We start from the raw sequence: 23865 nt of genomic DNA on the forward strand, positions 1-23865 counted from the left end.
ACGTTCTTCTAACCTAGAATCGATTTGTGACTGACCCCTTAAGGCAAGTCTTGAACATATTTCATGTTTCTATTGCTGCTGATTGCTAAGATGGCCATTAATTAAAAATGTTTGGTTCCCATCACTTGAGCTGACTGATTTCTACTGAAAAATAAGATTCAGAGAGTCAGAAAGCATTTTTCTGTCGCTGGATCTCCATCATCAGTTGCCATGTTTTTTTAAGAGGAAGAATGACATGAACATGGAATCTTTTAAAAAAACAGACCATGTCATTGTAGTATAAATTTTGTATATTATATAGCTCAAAAGAAGGGTATTAACCATAGTAATTTGGAACATGCTAGGTAAAAAACTTAAAAGATATTTGTCAAGCTGGAAAAGCTGGGGAAAATGGGAGGTTACGTCATTATTTTAGATATCCTTAGAATATCATAATAATATAATTTTTGGAGTCATCAAAGTTGCCAATTTTTTAGATTTTTTCTTAATTCTTTCAAATATAAGGCATTGTGTACCATATGGCTAGACAGATCGATGACAACATCATTAATACGCTTTGTTTGAGCCCAAACAAATGATATGTTTATATGGATAAAATTCATGCAGTTTTGAACTGAAAAATGGTTCCTTACGGTCCTTGAGAAGTGTCAGAGCAGGTTTATTTTCCCAAAATTGCAAGAATTAATCTGATTAAAGTCAGGATTAAATCAGGATCACAATAATTACAGGTTTCAAGCATAGCTTTAAAAAAATACGAAAATGACTTCTTTAAACAAAGAAGATATTATTTCATTTTAACTGAAAAAAAAAAGAAATCCTAGAATTGAACATCCAGCAAGATCCTAAAAATTGAAGTTGTCTGATTTATCTTTTTTCTATTACGGATTTTTTTTGGTATTAAATACACTTGTAAATTTGCCTTTTTGAAGAAAAAACACTTTTAGGCTATTTTCAATTGTTTTTATAGCAGATTTGCTAAATTAAATTCAAGACACACTCTTGAAGAAACTGATTTGCGAAAATTAATCCGATAAAATTACTATTATCTTTTAAAAATGTTCACAGTAGGATATTGAAAAGTACTGATGGATGGAATACAGAATGATAGATTTGTCCTTAGTGATACTAACCAATTAACAAACCATACAGGGGGGTGGACGAACTTTTTCAAGTCAAAAAAAAATTATTGGAAATGTGTGAATACCCCCCTGGAAAATGGCAAAATTAGCAAAAATACCCTTGGAAAGATTCTTTTCATACCTCAAAGTGAAGGTGGACGAACTAAAATTAGTATTTTACCATAGCGTCAGGCTGGGTTTAGGTCCCAGGCAAAAATTAGGTCCCCCCTGAGTTTTTAGTCCCCCCAAAGGTTTATGAATTTTTTGTTAGCCCCAAGGACTTTTGACCCTAGACACTTTCAAAAAATTGATCCAGTAAAAAAGGGTTTTCCAATGTAAATTACGTCCAGTTCTAAGTTTAAGATGAAATATTTTGCACACTTTCTATAAAAATATTGCGCCACAGGTGAAGATTTTTCAGATTCGTGAGCTTCAATTTGAGTAATTGAAGCCAACTATTAAGTTGAATTACTTTACCCCCCACGTTAAGTGATGAGATTTTAGCTCCCCCAAGTACATAGGTCCCCCCAAAAAGTGGTGTACTTCCAGCCCCCTCCTTTTTTGGAAAAAATTAGGGTGTAACCTCCCCAACCAGCATGGGGGGCTGACGCTATGATTTTACCCCTTGGAAATTTTAGAATAACTTTTAACCCCCTTGTGAAAATGAAAAAACACCTCCTGGAAACTGGACAAACTTTTTCAAGTCAAAAAAAAATTATTGGAAATGTGTGAATACCCCCCTGGAAAATGGCAAAATTAGCAAAAATACCCTTGGAAAGATTCTTTTCATACCTCAAAGTGAAGGTGGACGAACTAAAATTAGTATTTTACCATAGCGTCAGGCTGGGTTTAGGTCCCAGGCAAAAATTAGGTCCCCCCTGAGTTTTAAGTCCCCCCAAAGGTTTATGAATTTTTTGTTAGCCCCAAGGACTTTTGACCCTAGACACTTTCAAAAAATTGATCCAGTAAAAAAGGGTTTTCCAATGTAAATTGCGTCCAGTTCTAAGTTTAAGATGAAATATTTTGCACACTTTCTATAAAAATATTGCGCCACAGGTGAAGATTTTTCAGATTCGTGAGCTTCAATTTGAGTAATTGAAGCCAACTATTAAGTTGAATTACTTTAGCCCCCACGTTAAGTGATGAGATTTTAGCTCCCCCAAGTACATAGGTCCCCCCAAAAAGTGGTGTACTTCCAGCCCCCTCCTTTTTTGGAAAAAATTAGGGTGTAACCTCCCCAACCAGCATGGGGGGCTGACGATATGATTTTACCCCTTGGAAATTTTAGAATAACTTTTAACCCCCTTGTGAAAATGAAAAAACACTTCCTGGAAACTTTTCTCGGATTACCCTCTAGAAATGTTTGTCCACCCCCATGTATGAATATAAAATAAAATGGCCCAATAAAGTTTCCCTTTGAAATACAGTGAATGGCTATTTCTACACTAGATTCAGTGCTTTCCTCAATCTCATTTATATCACCAAGGGACGCCCCATATAAAATGATACATAATAGGACCTACATTTAGTCTCAGAATTGGATCCCTATAGTTCAGAGAGAATTTATCCAAAATTTTGCAAAAGGTTTTAGTCCATGAAAAAAAAAGAAATATCTGACTTCAAAAGTAAGGAAATATCATATTTGAAGTTTTCTTTTGAAATGCAGTATAAAATCAATTAAATTAAAAGGTCTTTCGTAAAAAACTAGAACTTTATTATTCTAAGCTTCCTTCACACTCATCATATGTACACAAATTGAAAAAATTTAAATTTGACCCAAAAAGCAAATGTAACAACAAAACAGAACTATAAAATTTTCCTTTGGAAATACAAAATAATGGTGAATATTTTTCTTTTTTAAGAATACAAGAAGAACAAAATTTTTTTCTCATAAATACAAAAGGATGAAGTCTGCCATAAATACAAAAGGATGAAGCCTCTTTGTGAATTACAGAGGAAACAGTTTTTCCTTCATAAATACAGATTGTTTTAAAGAATACAGTGATTTCATTGTTGTGCAGTGTCGCGAGATACTTAACATAAGAATGAGTTTTTATTTTAATTATATTTTAATGGTCTCTTTTTATTTTATCTTTTTTACAATTATTCAATGTTACCTGCTAGGCACAAATCTTCTTCAGGTATACAAAATATATCAAAATATATATACAAAAAATCAGTGATTTTACTTTTTCTTGAAAAATACAGAATGGTGAAATTTTACTTCAATAATACAATAATGAGGTTTTCCATCAAAAATACAAAACAATGAAAATGAAAAGGTGGTATTTTTCCAGAGGGGGGTCAATCAGGGAAAATGCCTGGGGAACATATGCCACTAGTCTTTTTCAGGCTCTGAATATAATCTGAAAGGGTCGCAACATAACTCAATTTCAAAAGTAAAAAAAAAAAATGACTTTGATTTTTTCATAACTTTTCAATCTGATATACAATGACCATATAGATTTTATCTGTAAGGGTCTAAGTTTTATCTGAAATGGACCAAATATTTTGAACAGAAAATTTACGTTTGAAAGGGTCAATTTTCATCTCAATGGGCATGAGTTTGTCAACCGTCAAAGTCAGTAAGCCTAGCTATTTTCTTAACCCTATCTAGCCTCAGTATTATTTGAAATGCATGGACCCAAATTTTTGAGACAAATTTGTGGATTTTCCAAACTGATTATCTTTTCGATGGATTAAGGTACTGCTTTCAAATTTTGGATGTGAAATTTGAAAAATACTTTTTTCGTGATGATGTCATATTTTCATAATAGCACGCCGTTTTGAAAAAAATAGTATAATTGTTTTAGGATTTTGGCCCGCTGTACTGTCAATTTTGGCAATCTGATTAAAGATTGCTAGTCCCCACTTTAAAATTGACTTGCAGAATATCAAAACAGAAATAAAAAAATCATTTCTACATCAAGAGCTATAATGATTAGGTTATTTTTTCGCATTTTTTGCAAAAGTTCAAAGGATGCATAATAATTATAAATAACACAAATAATTTTTTTTCAGTTCTAAAACAACCTTTGCATGATAATGCATCATCCTTCCAAGTCTCGTGAATTTTTCCTTAGTATTTAAAGATTTAAAGAGGAGCTAGGATGTTTTGTTTCCCTGACAATAATTCCTCAAAAAGGCCTGGGTCGAGTAGAGACGTAGAGTAATAGTATTTTCCCTAAATAATACAGTGAATTTCAATGTTTAAAATACAGAAAGATGAAGTTTAACTTCGTAGATACCTAAAGATGAATTTATTTTTTGAAAAACACGAATAACAAAATAGATATAAGAATCTTTCAGTGACTATGTTTCCCTTCAAAATACAGAGAAGTGAAGTTTTTCTTTGAAAATAAAAAATTTTTCTTAAAAAATAAAAACGAAAAAGTTTGAAGAAGTAAGCAGAGATGTTTGTTATCACTTTTTGAAAGAATTCTTGACACTGTAATAATTTTTAGAAACAGTTTAAATGAATTAATAATTTAATCATATACAAATCACAGCCTGTTTTAAAGTAAAAAGATGTAGCACCAAAACACAAGTGTATCATGTGTTGATGAAAACGCTAGTTTTGTTGTTATATTGTAAAGTTTTGGCTTCTGACTGCATAAATTTTGTACTCTTTGATCCCTGGTGCATAGAGTGATTTTCCTACGAAACGAATTTTCTATAAAAAATTGGGGATAAGACTTCCTTAGGGGATAGGTATAAAGAGGGGAGGGGGTGAAATAAACCTTGGGGGTGGGTTCATACCCCTCTGCAAACTATGATTCTGAGATAAATCTTTTAACAGTAATAAGCAATCTAAGGCCAAAAGTTCAGTTCGACCATAATGAGTAGTTTGTTATTTACCAGTTTTGTGTCTTACTAAGATTCTCATTTTAAGCATACAACGGTCCGAATTTACCGACCGTATTAATTACCTACGACAATGGAAAAATCTCAAGTCAAATTTTTTTTATAATCCTGTGGCACAGAAATCCAGGATAGATTTAGGCGAAAGGGGTAATCATAGGCAAATCTGTCTGTAAAAAATACACAATAATTAGTCTCCTCAAAGATTTTTATGAAGATTTAGCACAGTTAAGGGTTTTATCAAAGCAAAATTAGAGCAAAAAACATTGCTCCTATCTTTAGTATTTACAAAAGATGATGGCGTCATTAATGATGCCGAAATTCTCGCTGATAATAAATGCCAATTCACACTCTCTTTTCCATTGTATAAATACACGTCAAAAGTTATGGAAGATTTTTTACATGGTTACTTTTTTAATACTCTCTTACATTTCATATTTACAATGAATTGTAAATTTGAGTTATATTCTGAAAAAGACTGCATAAAATATTACAATAAAAAAAGTTCCACAACATTTAGTTTATGATTTTCTTCCTGGTTTACTCATCTAAATGAAGCATAGTTTTTATTTACAACGGCACGATGAAGCCGATGTTACCCTAAATGTGATCTCCTTTGTTTTATGTCCTTTAAAGAATGTTATATTTTTATAAACAATCCCATCTTTTATGCATTTCCCTGATATTGAATCTTTTCCACTGCTGGTGGTTGTGGAACAAACTCCATTACATGTATTGATCATTACTGTAATACGCTTACTTCCTTTAATTCTGGATGCAAAAGGATATGAGTTTAGTTGGCAGTCGCATGTATTGTTACTTTTGGTGATAAAATCTTTTGGGTCTATTGTTTTGATTCTGGAATCTTTCTTTGGTTTACGAATAGTGTATGGGGATGAATTGGTGGTCAACAGAAGACTGGTGAAGAGTAGAAATGTGAACTGAAAAAAAAAAGAAAAAAAAGAAAATTATATATTTTTTATCTAGAGGGTTTTAGAATTTTCAGAGTGGAAGACTAATCGACACATTTAATTTTTGCTAACATTTCAAAAAACAGCTTTATTTTCTTGCGTATTATATTTTTTTTCAATGACATAAATAAACGTTTTACTACTGGCTGTTTCAAAAGAAAAATGCAATGCATCACGCTCTTGCCTTGTACAAAAGAGAAAGAAAGAAATATTGAGACCCCGGGGGGTACTAGGGTTGCGAGCTGACGGGGGGGGTGCCGCCCGACTTTCGAACTTTGGACCCTTACCGGGACTAAAAAAGAGAAAACCAAGGAAAATTTTGGGAATTTTACGACCCTTAGCGGGACAAATTTGACCAATTTTGACCAAATTTCGATCTTGCAGGGGGTAAAAAGTTGAAATTTTCCTATTTTTCCGACCCTTAGTGGGACTGAAATTTGATTTTTTGATTTTTCGATTTTTCCGACCCTTAGCGGGACTTTGGAAGTCCAAAAAAGGTACCCTTAAGGGTGGCACATACCGTACCCTCCATTTGCCTAAGTACCCCCCCCGGGATTGAGACACACTTTTTTCTCAAAGATGACGCTTTTTCGAAAATGAATTTTTCGAATTTTCTTCATAACTTTTGAACACGAGAAACAAATTTAAAGTATGATAGCTCAAAATTTTAAGTTAGCTTTTCATCTTTCTGATGGCGAAAAGTTTAGATTTATAAAATTTTTAGTTTTCTCAAACTTGTACACTTTTTTTTTTGAAACACCCGTTACGTTCTTTGCCAAAATTGACCACAAAATAATCACAACTTCTGCCTGAATTATTTAGAGTTAGCTAAGGAAATCAAGTCAGTCAAGTATACCCGTTTGAAAGTCTGTTCTATGTTTTTTTTGGAAAGCTTCTAAATAGTATACATGCATAGTGGGACTAGAAAAGTTGAGATGGGGTTCGAATAAACGGGGGGACCTAATTGCCGAGGGGGGGGGGGGGGTTGGAAATTGTACTTCTGAAAACCTAAAAATAAGGTAAAAATAGGCTAAAATCAGGCTTTTTGGAGCAAAATAAGGGGACTTCTTTTTGCCAACTGAAAATAAACGGGGGGGGGGGGGGGGGTCCTAATAAGGTCCGAGGGGTTGGAAAATTTTTGGTAATTGGCGCTACGGTCGAAAATGTGTATTATCAGACGGGAATTTCTCAAGTGGTGGGACCTGAATCCCTCTACTCACATTGACGTACTCTTATCTCATAAAGGGAAATAGATAAGTAAGTAGATCATCCATTCTGAGTATACAACGCTCTGTTCTAAAGGGATATGGCGAATGTGACGATCTGACCTGATTGTCTGCCAAAACAATCTGCTCGAAAAATAGACGGGATCCTGCTTTAAAGTAGATTTGAAATTTAAAATTTCTTTGCCCTTACGGTTTTGCCTCGGTAAACTTTATCTTTATTCTTTAAAGATTTGTTAAAAATTATTAAGTTTTTTCTTATGTGAAGCCATGCAAGACACACGGTCAAAAAATCTGCTAACCCCTGCGTCTTCATTAAGGCATGGAGACACGAGAAGTTTTTTTCGCGTTGGTGCAATGCAACATGCTCCATCCCAGCAAGAAAAATAGTGTGTGTCTCATGGTTTCTTTTTTGTTTCATAGGACAAATAGTGAGGGAAAAACCCAAAAGACACGATGATTTTGTCCCGATGGATTCGAATCAATTTTGCTCCGTTGTCCCAGGGACAAAAGTGAGTTTTCACTTTTATTGGTAGAAGGAAAAAGGGGGTGGAGACACGAGAAAGCGTTTCAGGTTAGTGGGATGGGGCATGTTGCATTGCACCAACGCGAAAAAAACTTTTCGTGCCCCCAAGCCTTTAGCACTAGATTAATCTTTTTTGCGAGACTCCTTTTGCATTGATGAAAACAATATAATCTGCTTATTTGTTTGATTTCACAATACTATAAATAGTTTCGTCCATTACGTACGCTATATAAGTGCACCAGGTATGACACACGATCAAAAAATCTGCTAACCCCTGCGCCTACTCAGGCACGCTATAATCCTACGTACACTCAGGCACGCACACACATTATTTTTGACACGAAATATAAAACCTTTGCCAATAATAATAATAATAATAAAAGTTTACAATCTAAACCCTACAAGGATTGGATTGGCCATAGAGCTTCAAAGAATACTTGACAACTTGCTTGTCTGTATTATTGGAAGCCCTATAGCAATCTCACACATTCTCTGAAATAGATTTTTTACAAAACTGATCAATAGTTAAATTTCTATCTGATATGACTTGCTCCAAGAGCGTTTTCATTGGACGACCACGTTTTCTCGAAGTGTCATCGTTAAACATAAGCTGTTTTAATGAGCGTTCATTAGACATTCGAATGACGTGTGCACTGTAGTTGGATTGTTGATATCTGATGAAAGTACTGACATCACGAGTCCCACACAAGGAAGATCTTTTATCATTTATATTTTAGTTTATTGAGTGTTTTGAAGCCTGATGGATGTTAGCGATCAATTTAGAAAGAGGCAGTATATGTTTGCAAAGAAATTTATGAAAAGACCTATTGTTGAATCTCAGCTGCAATGAATTTTAATGTTCTCGACGCTCACTAGATCCAACATAATTTACTAATTTTGACCATCGGTTTTAAGGTTAATATGGCCTTTTCAACATGAAGGTTTTAATTTTGATTAAGCTTTATTGGCTCTATTAATCAAACTGATCTTCTGTTGTGGGGTTATCGGAATTTGTCGAACGTTGTCGAAGTTCGATCAAGTTCGACAAAGTTCGATTAATGGGACTATTGTTCATCTCGCTGCTCTAAACATTAAAAGCTCTAGACATAATATTAGTGCTTGAGTCATTTTCAAAGAATGCTTTGTTCACTTCAAGATATAAAGCCCTTATGAGGGGCTAATCATATTTGGATTTCTAAAGGCAAAGGCTTTAACCAATCCATTTTTTGTTTCCAACAATAATATGTTGTTTTAAATATAGATAGTCTAGTGTCTCTTGAGACAAGTGTGACTGTCAGCACGGTATGATTAATAATCATTTTTTGAAGTAGTTTTTTCCTAATAGTTACTAGTTTCATCTCCATGGTGTCAAGGCCTAAAATATACACCATTTTTAAGAATATAAGACAAAATTAAATTTTGACAAGTGCTTATATCATAGGCCAGTCAAATATTTAGTTGAAACTCATAGATTTATAAAGCCCTAAGAGCTACATGGCGTACTTTTGCTGTAAAGTGTGCTGTGGTTTGGTAGGAAATCCTACCTAAGTCACGTGGCATTACAATAGAATTTCAGCGCTTGACCATTCAGAAGCTTCGCGAATTTTCGAAAAAAATAGCAACAATATTTTTTCCGATAATATTCACTTTTTTCTGTCTGCGATGGCTTAAAGCACGACATCTAGCCCTTCGGGCTTTATAAATCTATAGTTAAAGGTCCCGAGGGGGCTAAAGATGAAACTCTTGAATGGGAAATGCAGTCATTTTCAACGTGTGACTTTCACCCAAATGCCTGACTGAAAGTCTTCATATCCGTCATTCTAAGGGCTTTAAACTCAATGCAAACCTTGGGTTTATATACTGAAAATTATCGATATTTTAATTGCTGAGTCAGCAGTTTTTCAGCATATTTACCCACTTTAAAATGGATTATCTAGTGATCTAGTAATCGAAAGTTATCCAGTTGTGGAAACGCTTCCTGCGAAATGCTCACGTCATCGGAAAACGCCCAAAACGTCGATTTTTCGCCTTACAATGCCATTTCTGGGCACCAGGTGGCCGAAACTTAACAAATAACCCTATTTTCTATATCTACTTTTCACGCTGAATCCGTTGTTGGTAGCATCACATATTCGATTTTCATACTTCGAAAAAGCCGTTAGTAAAGGGGGGAGGGACCCTTGATAAGTTCTATCGATTAACTAAAAATAAATTCACTCGGAAACTGCAGAAGATTCGAAGGGTAATTTTTTTTGTCAATTCTACACCCTATTAGGAGCATAATATCAAAAATATTTGCCCTTATCTAAAGGAGTGCCCTACGAAGTGATACAATTCACTACCTCGACTGCTGGTCTATTATGATTAAATGTATGTACTAAAGAATGAAAAGATAACTGCTAAATTTCTTTTCAAAAGGCAACTTTCCGAAGAAATTTAAACAACATGACATACAGCCCCTAAAACGAAGGTGACACCCAAAACGTAGTTCGTCATTAAAATGAGGATTCTGTCAGAATTAGATGATTTTCGTTTATTTTGAAAGAATGATGGTTATACTTAAAAATGAGTATGTTTTTGATGGTTTGAGACAGATTTAAAATAACATATTTGCGTCTGAAGGAAATATTACAGTACCAAAACTAGATAAAAAGTTCATACAACTCACTCTAGCTCCTTCGAACTTAATTAAGTAAATCAAAATTATCATTTTGAAAATTTCTAAATCTTCAATTTTGACTTTGCATTATCGAAAATCTTGAAATATTTGATAATCATAGATTTTACGTCCATCGGGTCGTAAATTTAATGGAAAACAAACATATGTTCATAGTTTCACCATCTATTACCACTGGGCTTTAAAATTGATTGATTTTTACTAGACCTAGGTTTTGGGGGCCCCAATGCGTTCTGAAAACCAGAGGTATACTGTAAAAAGTTTCATCAAACAAATTTATGCCCAAAACCCTCTAAATCACATTTCCAAACTAATATTGAAAACGTACGTTTTTGGGGCCACTAGAAAAAAGCTAATTATCTTTAGGCGATCGAAAAATATTGTTGAAGTTGAAAATTTTGGAAAAAAAGACACCCCCCAAAAAAAAAAATTTAGTGTTTCCGGAATGCGGGTGAAGGGAAAAAGCTGTCATGCGACCGGCCGGAAAAATTTTTTTTTGCTGTTTTTGATAACTTAAGATCATTGAAATAGAACTTTAAAATTAACTTTTATGTACAAACAGTATGAAGTAAGCCCTGAATACTAATGTATCAAGTCTGCGGCCGGGTCAGAAAAAAAATTTCCGGAAACACTACATTTTTTTATTTTCGCCTAACTTAAAGTGTGCACCAAATATACCTGATGACGTCATTATTTTTTGAAAATATAGAATTTTACAGCCGGCCCAAAATTGCCCTTTTTGCCTAAACAGCCCAAAGATACTGCTAGATACAGTATCTGTATCTGATCTGTGTAGTTGATTGGAAAATGCCATTGACTTGGAATTTTGGCAATTTTTAGGTATTGATAATACAAGCTTGGCACAAATTTCAGCAAAATCGGACGAGCAGTCATGCTGAAATTGAGCATTTCGGGTAAAATGCGGACTGGTCTGTAAAATACAAACCACTCACGTGACTAAATTGAAATTTTGCACAATGTCTTAGATGGTCAATATCTATCACTGGTGAAAATTAACAGGTGGTTAACGTGTATTTGACTGAGATTTGTTCCTGAAAACTGATTTGTCAAAGTAAATAGACTAGTAAGAGATAAAATTCGTTCCCATTAGCATTTGTTACTTTGCACACAGGTCTGTAAAATACACGTTAACCACCTGTCGGACCTCAGGAACTACTGGAGCTTTTGACTTGAAATTCAATCAGTCGATACATGGTTTTGGTCAAATTTAAGGAAGGTGTTTCCGAGCAGGGTATTTTTCAATCACATTGTTACCAACGTTATTCAGTGGCTAAAACTCAATCTTCTATGATAGAGAAATGATAGTACAAAAACTTGAAAATATCAACTCGATGTATTGCAATGAGTCTAACAAACAGCAAGATTGTTTTTACAAAATCAAATTAAAATTTTTAGGCTACAAAAATGCATGAAAACACCTATTTTTGACATTTAGAGGGCAAAAAATTTGTTCGTTGCTCATCCATGGTGGTTGACATTTTATACCACTGCATTGAAACTCAATTTTTCAGACCAGAACAGAAATAAGGAAAAGTGCTTGGAAAATGTCCTGTAGCCTGGAGAACCATGTTACGATTTCTTATATAATATCCTGATGGCGAAATTAATAGCATTGTTTTGGCTAGGAGTTTGGATTTCCCATCACCAAAAAACAATTGGTAAAACAGCCAATCAAATTCTGTCACTGATCACACTATGTTTTACACCCCTTTCTCACAAACCTACTGGGAACCCTTCCCACTGAAAAAATTAGCCAAAATATCGTCCCCGGTGGGGAATCATCCTACCAATTTTTGTCCCCACTGAAAATAATAAAATAAACCAATCCTCACTCCTCAATATTTACTATTTTTTCAATCACAACCGAATTTTCTAACTTGAAAACAAAAGAATTGAATACCCCAGTCCATTAAAAAATATGGGAATATCAATCGAATTTCAGTCCTTTTTTTTATCCCCGCTGGCTGAAAAAATCCTATTGGGTCTGTGAGAAGAGGCTGTTGTTTTTAAAAAACACAATTTTCGGAAATTGTTTTTGTTTTAGTATGTGATGAGCGCTAAAGTCATAATCTGAAACTGTAAATTTTTGAGATGGATAAAATTTGACTCGCAAGTCAAACCTTTTCTATATAATTATACAATATCAGCTTATAAAAATACGGAACAGGTCTTCTGTTTAGTTTTTCCATAATAAAGATACCTTCCATTGATAATTATTTTTGAAGTTAAGATTTTCAAAAAAGAATTCACCGATATTTTGTAGCCTTTTGTAGACTTTTAAATATATGAAATATGTGAAATATATCATCAAAATGAAATTGAAAATTTTGAAGACAATAACTTTTCCTTCAAAAAACCTTGAAAATAATCATAAAAATAAAGTAAATAAGGGTATTTAACGTTTAAAGGTCATCTGGCCAAAACATTTTAAATAACACAAAGGCAACAGAATAAAATCTGATCTGCCATTACCTACCAGTAATAATGCACATAAATGATTGAAAACTTAAGTGACTCCCCAAGGGATTTAAAGTACCTGAAAATGGGACCGGTCTTTAGACGGTCTTTTAAGGGCCGGTAAATGACCGGTAAAAATTTACTAAAAGGCCGCTATGAGTCTAGTAAATTTAGGTGCCGCTGCGAAGCGTCCAGTCCCAGACCGGCCCCGATCGCACGGTCGACATCCTTTTACAACAATCTTTTAATCTAATCGTTACTAAAAATCACTAACTAGCGGCCCGAACCGGTCTAGCGGTCAGGACCGGTCTAACGAGCGGCCACGAGCATCTAGAAGCGACCAGGACCGTTAGAGATCACATTTCTAGAGGGTCTGGAGGCCGATCTAAAACAAAAATTTGACCCCTACTAGACCGCTCGTAATACCGGACCAAGACCGGTCTGATTTTCAGGTACTTTAAATTGCTTGGGAAGTCATGAAGTATATCAAAACGCAAAAAACAATCTCCTGGCTAACTTTTCTCCGGTACTTTATGAACTATTCTTTATCAAAATTAGTATTACAATGTTTACAAACTGGAAAGTAAAAGTACAGCACATTTAATCTTTCAATTTCAATTTTTATTTTAAATATTTGAAAATGTGCTTACTTTTCTTTTCTTAACAACAACAAAATGAAAATTATAAAATTATAATCCAAGAAAAGATATACCTTAATCGTGTGCATTTTCACGCTTGATATGAATGTATTTTTTTGCCTGCCTCACCTCTTCTGAGTCTGCCTTAAGCTAGAATGATAATATTTTCAAAATGGCATCCTTAAATAAATATTTTTACTTTCAGGGTGCACGGATTTCATAAAAGATACAAAGGTCATTGTCTAAAACCACAATTCGCCAAATAATTAAGTCCGGAATCTTTTTTTATCCTTTAGAAAATTTCGGCTCTTTTTCCTGTCAGGCTTGTGGTTCTTTTTACACTATAGTTTATTGTTATGCAACTCATATGAAACTGTTGCGGGTTTCGGCATGTTTGATAAAAATATCGCAGAATTTAATCGGTCACTCGACCTTGATTTCGATATAAACACTGCTTTTTTCTTCAACTTTTGTGTCCTATATGGACTTATGTCCGTAAAGCTCTTTTATTATTTTTGTTTGTTAACTCTCTTGTATGGAGCGGTATCCGTATCAAAAATGTCCAGTTTACATAACGGTCGGTGGTTTACAAGTGAATGGGTCGGTTTAAAAGGCAATCGGGTAGGTTTAAAAGGTGATCGGGTCGGTTTGAAAAGTGATTGGGTCGGTTTAAGAAGTAATCGGGTCGGTTTAAAAGGTGATCGGGTTGGTTTAAAAGGTGATCGGGTTGGTTTGAAAGGTGATCGCGTTGGTTTAAGTAGTGATCGGGTCGGTTTGAAAGGTGATTAGTTTTAAAATCGATTGAGTAGGTTTAAAGCACGATTGGGTCAGTTTAAAATGCGATTAGGTCACTTTTAAAAATTGGGCAATTTAAAAGTCGATTAGCTTATTTGCAAACTGTTTGGGTCGGTTTAAAAGATATTGGGTCGGTTCAGAACTCGATCGTAACTAACAAACCAATCGAAAAAGTCGCCGGTTTACAGTGCTTTTCGGGTAATCGGATTATGACTTTCGTGAATCTGGTCTGTAGATTTGACCGTACAGCCTGGAAAATCATAAAACGGAAATTTGCTCGAGGCTGTGGATGTAAACAGCAAAAATGGCGAAAATAGAGGAGAGAAATCCTAGAGCAAACTTTTCTTGGGTTCTGTTAGCTAGATTAGAAGAAAAATTGAAAAAAAGATTAGTAGAAATCACAAACCACTCAAAAACTACGTATACTCTTCTGGAGGGGCAAAGTTATTAACCTGGCTTTAATTGCATCCATTTTTGCAATTAGCCAAATTCGATGAGCTTTTTTTTCCTTTTCCTAAGAAAGAAATTTTGAGACCGCGTTGTTCATACCTTATCGCATCCATGGAAATGTGACATTTTCCAGACCAGACTTTGAAGACTATGTAATCCGATTTCTCGGGAAATCCGAAGAAACCGGCGACTAAATCCGGCACTCCCTCCGATTGGTCTTCAAACTGGATATAAGTCGCCCGATCAGTTTTTAACCGACCCGATAATCATGAAAACCAACCCGATCGCTACTTAAACCGACCCGGTTACTTTTCAAACCGATCTGATCATTACTTAAACCAACCCGATCACCTTTTAAACCGACCCGATCACTTTTTAAACCAACCCGATCACCTTTTAAACCAACCCGATCACCTTTTAAACCGACCCAATTGCCTTTTAAACCGACCCAGTCACTTGTAAACCACCGGCCGTTATGTAAACTGGACATTTTTGATACGGATACCGCTTCATATCTTGTGGCCGATGGGATTGATCAAAATATTTTTTGAATTGGCCAAGAGGGTTAACAAAGGTTTTTCAGAATGGACGAAAAGGGTTGAAAATGGTATTGGTCTGTTTATTCCTCGTGTTTTTAATTCTCGCCAGAGTAAGATATTGATAAACAAACCAGGCCAGGTGGTTGTCCGTTAATGAGCCCCCCCAGCGGTAACTCTGATCACGATATCACGCAATTTTTTGTCTTCAATCACGATCACGTAAATCAGCAAAAATACTTGGATAATCACGAATCCCTTTGAAAAAGTCCAAATCACGCATCACGGCTCAAAAATCTTTCAAATCACGATCACGTTTAGACTAGTAAACTAGTCGGTTATTACTTATAATAAAACTGTCAATCAAATAATGCAAACACTAATTAAATATTCAGCGCACGTGAGAGAAAAGGAAAATAAACAACTAGAAGCTTCTTCCAACGCCTTTTTTTCTTCACCTAAAATCGTAAGGAGAGACATACAGATTTCTGTATGTCTGACCCGTGCGGGATTGCATTTATTTTTCTTTCTGTTTATTGCATTTTTGGAAATGCTCATTTTTTTATATGTTCCCATGTTTAATGTCACTATGAAATATCATTTAGTCAAAAAAGTTGGATGGATTCTCAAAAACCTAAAAAAGGTTGTAAAATTAAACAACGTTTTTTGAGGGAAGAAGCTTCTAGTCGTTGAAATTCAGAAAAGACACTCACCTCTTCGATTCTTTTTATTTGGAGCTTGAATTTTTTGTATATGGGTCTGTTTTCAACGACTAGTTTACTAGTCTAGATCACGTTTTGACCGCTCATCACGAAGAAACAATTTCCAAATGGTAAAATTGTGCAATTATTGACTTGTAACTGTATATACGTTTTACTCTTTTTTGATCATTTTGAGGGTGCATTGAGGAAGTTTCCTTTGAAATGAGTTTTATGTAAAAATAGGGGGTGGGGGGGTGGTATGAAAGGCAGGTTGAAATTAACCTAGGAGGGATCGTACCCCTCTAAAGTATGATCCAAAGACAGCCCAATTACTAAACCGGCCTTCAAAATAGAAATTATTGACTTGAATTGGCATTAAATGTTGTACCTCTTTTAAAATTCGTTTTAAGTCGATGCTTTTAATTAAATTGTTATTGTAAAAAAAAGAATAGATAAATCCTCTTAAATGGTGTAAAAATTAGTGAAAAATTAGCGGGGTCTTTAGGTTAAAAATCTAAAAAATCTGCCCCATTTTACGCCTGCCATTTTTACAAAGTCTTTATTCCACCACCGGCGACCATTAAATGACCGTAATAGTGCAGTGGTAGAGCATCCGGCTACGGTTCGCAAGGTTGTGGGTTCAAATCCCTGCCGGTTCATACCAAAGATTCTCTAAATGGTACCTGATGCCTCTCTGCTTGATGCCCAGCAATTAAGAGAAGGATCAAGGGTAAGTGGAGCAATCCAGGGAGAAAGATTGGCGTCCTCCGCTACCTTCGGGTAGAGCTATCGAAAGAGGAGCCTTCGGGGCGCCTCCGACTGCGATCGCAGACTTACTATTCCACCACAAACATTTTTGCACAAATAGAGGCCGGTGTAAAAAGGGCCGATAAGGTACACTTTTTTTTATAAGAACATCCAAAATTTTTGAAGTCTTCGGATGTTCTTAATGTTTTCGTTTTTAAGCCTAAAAATGTTCTTAAAATGTTCTTATTTTCTCCATTTTGTGTGGCCATTTTGACAGATTTTCCTAAAAAATCGGGTGTATTCGATTCTGCAAAGCCTTAAAATGTTCTTAACTTTTTCTTAGCATTTTGGCCATCGAAGCTTCATGTTCTTATATAGTTTGTTCTTATAAAAAAACGTGTATTTAATTGTTGGTTATTTGTTTATTTTGTTCAGTTTTCTGTAGCTATGTGGAGTTATAAAAGCAGCCTTTGTCTCAGAACACTGTTGCTTAAATAAATAAATTTCAGTTTATTGACTAGTAGGGCTAGCACTGTTGTTTTTGGAAACGACTTTTAGATATTGTGTAATTGTAAAGAAAATTGCTCTGTTTTTTACGTCAAACCTCTTCAAGGATCGAAAGTGAAAGTTTTATCAATGAGCCTTACAAATTGAAAAGTACGTGATTTAAAGTCCGAAAAATGTAACCTTCAAAAGAAGGCCTTAAAATAATGGATTAAACTAACATTTGACACACTTTACCTCAAAGAATATCTTAAAGGCGCAATTTTTTTTTTGGCCGATTTATCTTGAGCGTGGTTTAGAAAAACGCCCCACGAGGCTTGTGCTTGTGCTTGTGCACGCTTGCAAAGACAGGACTTTTTGCACAATTTAGTCCAGAAGTAATTAATAATTTTGTAAAAAACCTCACTTTGAAGAAATGATAGATTTTTCGTTGTTACACTTATTTTACAACAATTTGGTAAGATCAAAGTTGCTGAAGGATGGCAAGAAAAAAGAGCTCTAACATAGGTATGACCTATTGACTTTGAAATATTTTTATAAATGACTTTCTACAACTATAGAGCGTTAGACCAACTCTTGACATTGAATAGCTAGATTTAAAGTCATATAGAGTCTCCTGACCAGTTTGTGACCGAAATTTTTATTCAAATTTTTCACTTACGTGTAACTTTTTTGAAAATCCTTTTCGACCAACGTTTAGACAACTTTTAACACGCTCTTCGTGTTTGTTTTGATTTTTCGTTTGAGGCGATCTTCTTAGAATAAAAACCTTCGAAGCGAGCGGTTCTAGTACCCAGCTCCCGACCAAAGAACAAGTGGTGAAAAGGCGAGTAAAAACCCCCAAAAACTGTCCATAAAAATATGTAAAAGGAATTTGACCAAATGGAGGGTTCAAATTTACCCAACTTTGAATCCAGATTATTCTAAATCTAAATTTCAAAGGGTCAGAAATATGAGTGTCCTGAAAAAAGAAAATTTCATTTCTTCCGTTAATTTGTCAACGTTTGATAAAAATTAATTTTCTTAATAACTTTCGTCATTTCAAAACCACTGCCAAAGCGGATAAAAATCAAGTACAGCACACTTAAACATGGGTGCGAAAGACTTTCAAGTGTTTCGTGATTATGAACAGTTCTTGTGATTGTTTACGTCTCAAATTCTTTCGTGACTATCAAAAAATAATTTAGCATGTACGGGGTGTCCCGAAAAGAAGTATCGAGTTTGAACAAGCCATTGAGTAGTAAAGTGTTATCGCTAAAATATGAAAACGTATTCCATCGTACAGGCTTATTACAAAACTTATTTTTAACGTACAGGGTGTCCCTAATTAAAGTATCGAGTTTGAACATGCGATTGAGTAGAAAAGTTTGTGTGTGTTATAGCTAAAATATAAGAACGTTCTCCATCACACAGGCTTATTACAAAAGGTAGTTACAACGTATAAATTAATCGTAATGACAAAGAAAAAAGAGGGAGAGCTTAAAATACAATTTTGTGAACACGCACATAAAACTTTCTACTCATAGTTGTGTTTCGACTCGATACTTTAATTAGGGACACCCTGTATTAATAAATATCCCATTTTATTACTCCACTGTTGCACAAAAGTACGTATTTAAAGATTCAAAGGGAAAAGAGGGAGTGCTCAAAATACAATTTTGTGGATACACACATATAAACACTTTCTACTCATAGTTGTGTTTCGACTCAATCTTTTTTTCTGGAGACCCTGTAGTATCTTTTTTAAGTTTGTGTTTATAATGGCTTCGAAACATCAACCACGAGTGGAGGTCTATAATTGATTAAGCCTCCTATGGGATTTATCAAATGGTGGTTCTCAACGCTCCCAAGCCCCTACGTCGGTAGCATCATAATTCAAATCAATTTTGATCCATTGTCCCAGGGACAAAATCAGCGTGTCTGTGGGGTATTTCCCTCACTTCCCATTAAACAAAAAAAGAAACCATGGTACACACCCTTTTTTTCTTTCGTGGTGGGATGGAGCTTGTTGCATTGCACCAACGTAAAAAAATCTTTACGCCTTTTTCCGGAATGGCCTTTACGTCATTACGTCATTGTCAAGGTCTGTTCCTTCAAATACGTTACGTCACACTCCTCTAGGGGCCATTCCAAGAAAAAGTCAACCACGACCAAAGATGAGGTACAATCATGGTCGAAATAGAATGAGAATTCCGGTTATTTTAACGTTTTTCAAGATTTAAAGTTCTGGCGAGAAAGTCGAATTTGGACTATCTCTTTAACTTAATCGAATATTTCAATTTGGGAGGGGTTGGCAGACTTCCAGGCTATATTCTGAGCCTTATTGGGCTATTTTTGACCTTTTGGTTCCTGAGATCCTAAGGTTCTAAGGTTTAAGTCTAGTGTTAAAACTCAGAGTTAAAAATCTACGCTTCAAACCTACTTTAGAGCACTTACAAATCGATTGTGGTTTCAAAACTTCCCGGTGGATTTCCCTTTTTTCTCAAATATTACGACCATGATTGTAGGTATGCAGCGTGCATATTTCTTGTGAATGACTATGTATCTACCATTCTAAATGTTTTCTTTATTTAATTGTATTCGTGTTCATCGGGTTCTCTGTATATACACGCCTTTTTATAAGAACAAACTAAATCATTGCCATGAAATGAACAAACTATATAAGAACATAAGGCTGTGATGGCCAAAATGTTAAGAACAAGTTAAGACATTTTAAGGTTTAGCGGACTCTAGAACACCCGATTTCTTAGGAAATTACACAGAAATACTCTCAAAAAGGTAACCTTAAGAACATATTTAGGCTTGAAAATCTGAAAAAGTTGAGAGCATTCGAAGGCTTCAAAAGATGTTTTTATAAAAAAACAACGTGTATTCATGTAACATTCGGTTCTTTGTAGATAAAGCTTTTGCAATAAAGCTATCCATTCATACGAATTACTTATGAATTTTCGGGTTTTCTATTATATTTTGTCTCACTAGTCACATCAATACCGTGCCCTAATGCACATTCTCCTTGTAATTTGAGCTGGTGTTGCGCATATTAAGTTACTATTGGTTTATGATAAAAATGATAAAAATGAAACGCATTAGGCTCAACTTAAGTTTATTATTACAAGCTGATGGTGCTGAGGATTAGGGAAGGTTCAATTGCGTAATAGAGGGTTTATACAGTGAAGTCTTCATAACTCGAATAAGTTTTCTGATCCCTTCAATTAATAAAGCCTTATTATAAACCAATCTCCAGAACTCGATAATTCAAAGAAATTTTGGCTCCGCATGTTATGTTAGTTAGTTATGGAGACTTCACTGTACTTTTAGGTGCCAAATAAACGCCCCCCCCCCCCCCGCTTGTTAATTTTTCGAAAATTTTCCAACCCACCCGGACCTTATTAGGACCCCCCCCGTTTATTAATTTTTTTAAATATTTTCAGCTGTCAAAGAGAAGGCCCCTTATTTTGCTCTAAATAGCCTGATTTTAGCCTATATTTACCTTATTTTTCGGTTTTCAGAAGTACAATTTCCAACCCCCCCGGCAATTAGGTCCCCCCCCCCGTTTATTAAAATCTCAAAACTTTTCCAACCCCCCCCCCCGTTTATTTGGCATCTAAGAGTAGTTGCAAAGCCAGGCTGACGTAATATTGGGATAAGAAGTCTTAGTTGTAAACCCAGGACGATGGGAGTGTGAAATAGGAAAAACTTATTAGTAGAAAAGACATGGTGATAGGTAGTCGGGATAAGATAAAGATTATTCATAACCCAGCTGCCACACAACGTTAACGTGAAAAAATTTTCGATTTCCAAGGTTGGAAATTTCAAGTTTTCTTAGTTGGAAAAAAGATAAAATCCAATGGAAAATCCAACCTGGAAATGTGGGACATTCTCCAAGGTTGGAAATTTAGCATTTTCCATGGCTTGGAATTTTCAAAAATCCAGGTTGAAAAAAGCCAAAATCCAAATTCAACAAGGTTGGAATTTTTTAAAATTCAGTTGGAAAAAAGCCAAAATCCAAGCTAAACAAGGTTGGAATTTTCGAAAATCGAGGTTGAAAAAAGCCAAAATCCGAATTTAACAAGGTTGAAATTTTCGAAAATCCAGGTGGAAAAAACGCCAAAATCCAAACCAAACAAGGTTGAAATTATCAAAATTTCAGGTTGAAAAAAGCCAAAATCCAAGCTAAAAAAGGTTGGAATTTTCAAAAATTCATGTTGAAAAAAGCAAAAATCCAAAAAGTGATGACAGAGATGTGGAAAAAGAGATCTTAAACAAGGTTTTTGTTTTTGTGAACAGTCACTCGCTAGCCTAGGCTCGATGGCTCCCGGTCAATCTCTCGTTATTGTTCGCACAGATACGTGGTTGATCTTAGATCACTCACACAGCTCAGCAGGGCACCATTTGAAACTATGACACAAGTATCCTATGTGCTTCACTGTGCGAACTCACTGCGATTGACCGAGGCCGCTCCGAAGGAACGCCTCACCTGACGGAAACTTACAGCTTGACTGCTCACATTATAGCCTAACATCTAGGTTAGCTATACATCAAGCAAAAATAACACTCAAAGTTTCTCCATAACATACCTGAGTAATATTAAAAAAATTATTTTCAAAACATATTTCCTAGTGCTTAGAAACACTTTTTCTCACAACATGCCAGAAGACTTTTCGAAATCTCAATCGGTTTTTTGTTCAAATTTCCAATCGTCCCTCGCGGAGATTTATTCTCAATTTTTGTCTCTATTTATTATCTTACGCAGGGCGTCGAGAGAAAGGGTTTAGTCAAGTTTCCAAAGATCAGGTGCTGGGTACTGGCTGTCAATACATTTAGATATTATGGGGATATACATTTTTAACGTATACGTTTCAAAAAACGAAACATTTTTTATTATATCTTTCTTTCCTAGGTATTTCGAGCTTTGATTTCTCTGTTTTTATTTTTTCTTAACTCAGGGAATCGCCATTTTCAAGTTCTCCAGATAGGTATTTTCACCACCGAGTTCATCCCCTCGAAGGCGATTCCATCTTTGCAGTCGCGGTTATTGAGGAACGATCATTGGTCAACTTTTTCCAACGTCCCCGTAAAACAGTCTTCATCGTATTTCTCGTAAGAGCAAGCCCTACGTAATTCAATTTTCCCAGAGAAAACTAGTTTTTTTTTTATGTTCATTATAATATATTTCATCAAAACAAAAGTTGTAACGTATTTTTTTAGATATACCGGTTTACTGGTGATTAAAGAGAAGGAAAAAAAAAAAAAAAAAAACAGTTTTGAGCGAAAAATCGCTTGTGGTTTTCTCAAAGGACATGAGCAGAAAATGGTTACAAAAGCGTAATTTCCACATGGATTTTTAACGTTTTCCAAACTGCTTGGAGAAACACAAATTTCCAACCCAAAAAGTCTAGTTTTCCAAGAAAGGGTCTCAATTTTAGAAAAATGTAATTTCCACATGGATTTTTAACGTTTTCCAAACTGTTTGGGAGAAACACAAATTTCCGACCCAAAAAGTCTAGTTTTTCAACCCGAGGTATCAAATTTACAAAAATATGTATTTTCACATCGATTTGTGACCTTTTTTTCAATTCCCAAACTGTTTGGAAAATAAAAATTTCCCACCCAAAAAGTCATGTTTTCCAACGAGCCTTGGAAAATTGTCATTTCTACATGGGTTTTTTTCACTTGATTTTTCAAGGGCATTGGTTTATTCTACAAAACCTATGGGTAATTTACGTTTTCCAAATCAGCTTAAGGTAATCGCTCAAATTTCCAACCTTCAATTATAAAACCAAAATTTCCAACCCAAAAATATTGAATTTCCAACCTTGGAAATCGAAAATTTTTTCCTGTGGTTGTTTCAACGTAGATCTAACGTTATATGGACATTGTGAACGTTAGATAAACGTTGAAACAACGTTGTGTACCGGCTGGGAACAGATTGCATACACGTTTTTTTAACACACTTCTAAGAAAGATGAGGATCAGAATGCCTGAAAACTAAGAAACATCTAAGAAACATGCTGAGGCTGAGAATGAGAAAATAACATTTTTTAACTCGGATTTGTTTAAGAACCTTCCAATCAAAACAAATGTGTTTTTTTCTTTGCATAAAAATAGGCTGATTATGTCAAAAAGTTAAAAACATGTAAGAAACATTTAAGGCTCAAAAGGCCGATTTCTTAAAAGAAACATTGAGGCTGCTTGGTAAAACTAGTTTCTTAAAAAAAAGACGTGTATATACTGGTATGAGTACTCTGAGTAAGAAAAGACTGAATTTTTTAGCCAACGATGTCACGGTCTTTCTAAGTATCATAGAAATCTAGACAACTCTAAAAAACAATTTGTAAATCTTTGATGTCAATTTATATTAAAATTTGGAATAAAGAATTGTTAAATTTTGCCAGAGCTGAAAATATTTTTACGGCAAGCAAAAGATCCTTTGAAAAAACAAAAACAAAAACAACTCACGTGGACCCCACAAATTGCTCACGGTGAAAAAGTCTATTGTTGCATGCTTAGTGGCTAATCTCACATCCTGAGGTTGAATGCAAAAACCGCAAAAACTATCGCCGCCAATTTCGAAAGAGTTTTGTGCGTAATTCCAAAGCAGTAGTACTTTAAGTCACGCCTTTGGTTTTCTATATGAAAA

The 23865-nt window shown here is 34.9% G+C and overlaps 1 long non-coding RNA gene across 1 annotated transcript; it reads right to left on the reverse strand.

Moving 5' to 3' along the window:
• Positions 1-5363: 5363 nt before the first annotated feature.
• LOC136816344 (uncharacterized) lies at positions 5364-13726 on the reverse strand. The gene is made up of 2 exons (XR_010847914.1): positions 13567-13726; positions 5364-5920 (listed from the first exon to the last, which is right to left on the reverse strand). It is a non-coding gene; the product is annotated as an uncharacterized lncRNA (long non-coding RNA).
• Positions 13727-23865: the final 10139 nt, after the last annotated feature.

This window comes from Clytia hemisphaerica, unplaced genomic scaffold (genome assembly GCF_902728285.1).
Source record: "Clytia hemisphaerica strain Z4C2 unplaced genomic scaffold, Clytia hemisphaerica genome assembly, whole genome shotgun sequence".
In the NCBI taxonomy this organism is placed as follows: Eukaryota; Metazoa; Cnidaria; class Hydrozoa; order Leptothecata; family Clytiidae; genus Clytia; species Clytia hemisphaerica.